Source organism: Egretta garzetta, unplaced genomic scaffold, assembly GCF_000687185.1.
Source record: "Egretta garzetta isolate BGI_Z169 unplaced genomic scaffold, ASM68718v1 scaffold372, whole genome shotgun sequence".
Taxonomy (NCBI): domain Eukaryota; kingdom Metazoa; phylum Chordata; class Aves; order Pelecaniformes; family Ardeidae; genus Egretta; species Egretta garzetta.
The window spans coordinates 715,549-717,224 of record NW_009258889.1 but is presented as its reverse complement, the minus strand read 5'-3'; the positions used below and the strand labels follow the sequence as shown (position 1 = coordinate 717,224).

Genomic DNA, 1,676 nt, shown 5'->3' with positions numbered 1-1,676 from the left:
CGGGGAGAAACGGGGGGGAAGCCCAGCGCCCCCCGCCGCTGCTGAGGAGGAGGGGAATGAGAATAAACCCCCGGTTAACCCTTTGAGGGAGGACCGCGCTTCTCCAGGCTGGGGGAAGGTCTCTCTGCTCTGCCGTGGCCGGAGCGTTTTGCTGCGGAGGAAAACCGGGGAGAAGAGGTATGGATAGGCCGGGGCGAGGGGGAGGCAGCCCTGGTCTCGGACTGGTCTTTAACGCAGCCCATAGCGGCCACAAAATGCTGCAGGCTGCTACCAAAAATCTTACAAAGCTTCAGCTTTGTACCCTCAGCAGTGCAGGGAAGGGTTGGGACGGGAGGATCGGGATGTGCCGGAGGGCTGGAGCAGCGGGCGCGGGATGAAATTTAATCGGATGGAAAGCGAGGTCGTGTACTTGGGAAAAGACTTTCCGCTGTAAGGCGAGCACTCCAGCCCGGGGGACGGCTGGGAGCTGCCAGCAGGGCACAGCTCTGAGAAGAGCAAATACGATTTGTTACCCAGACAGATCCCAGGAGAGGAGGGAGCCAGGCCTAGGTACAAGTGTGCCTGTTTCCAGACGTCCCTGGGCTGGAACTGCCCTTTCTGTGATCAGGACCGATGAGCCCATTTTAGAGGAGCTGAAAGAAGCTCAGATGTCTTGACAAGCAGCAAGAGAAATGGTGATGATGGGGATGATATTGTCCATCAGCACATTGGCGGTGCGAACCCTGTGAAACGAGGAGAGCTCGTTCAGCTAATGGGTAGCACAGCAGAGCAACAAATACCAGTGAATAAATGTTAGCGGGAGGCTGGGAGGTCTTTAACCATTAGAGCAGTGAGATCTTGGTTCTGTCTCCCAAGGGGACTGGAGGGGCAAAGGGGTAGGAGCTGTTAAGGCAGTGTTTGGTTGCTTTATGAAAAGCACAGCAGGTTGTGATTGCTGCTGAACAGACGGATGGGGCTTGGGACCCCGGGAAGAGCTCCAGGGCCGTGCAGGGGAGCGGGAACAGGCAGGCGGGGTTGGACACCACCATGTCAGCATCCTCTGGATCATCCGCAGGAGTCATGCTCAAGGTTAAACTCCTCCAGGTCGCTGCAAGTGTAGGTGTGTGCCCCTTGGCTGAAGGCGTCCCTGGAAAAGTTGGTCAGAGATGGTCTCCTTGCACCAGTGAGAACTGGTGAGGGGACTGGTGGTTGCCACGTTCCAGCCTGAGCCTCAAATATCAGGTGGCAGACTAGGTCAGGCACAATGATTTTAAGTAGCAGTGTTTTAAACGATAATTGTAGTGGGTTTGGGCTGTGTGTAAAGCTTGCTGAGAAACAGTTTGTGAATATGGAAGATACCCTCCTGTGTGTTCCCTTTCAACCAATGTGCTTGAAGTGGGGCTTTCGTTTCAGCAGGGGCCCTTCGGCTTTCCAGAGTGCGTGACTGGAGTAGGCAGTAGGGGAAACAAGAGTATTACGTAGCGTAATATATCACCACAGTATGTCATTCATTCATTTTTAGGAACTAAACAAACGTGGGTCAGTGTGGAAAGCGCAGGCTGAAAACTTCCCTTTCCCAAAGGCTTTTCTGTCTACACGTTGTCGCGGTGTCCATGCGCCCCAGGAAATCCCTGGAGATGTTTATGGCGATGTACTTGCTCTGTTCTCCTTAGGCGTTATGTGAGGAAGGAATTCCT

General features: G+C 54.2%; 1 protein-coding gene across 1 annotated transcript in view; it reads left to right on the top strand.

Annotated features, from left to right (window-relative positions):
• Positions 1-106: 106 nt before the first annotated feature.
• The window catches only part of CDIP1 (cell death inducing p53 target 1), a 21,597-nt gene continuing 20,027 nt past the window's right edge, over positions 107-1,676 (top strand). Inside the window, exon 1 of the mRNA XM_009634031.2 lies at positions 107-177. The gene's annotated coding sequence lies outside the window, so the exon portion shown is untranslated. The remainder of the gene's footprint in view (positions 178-1,676) is intronic.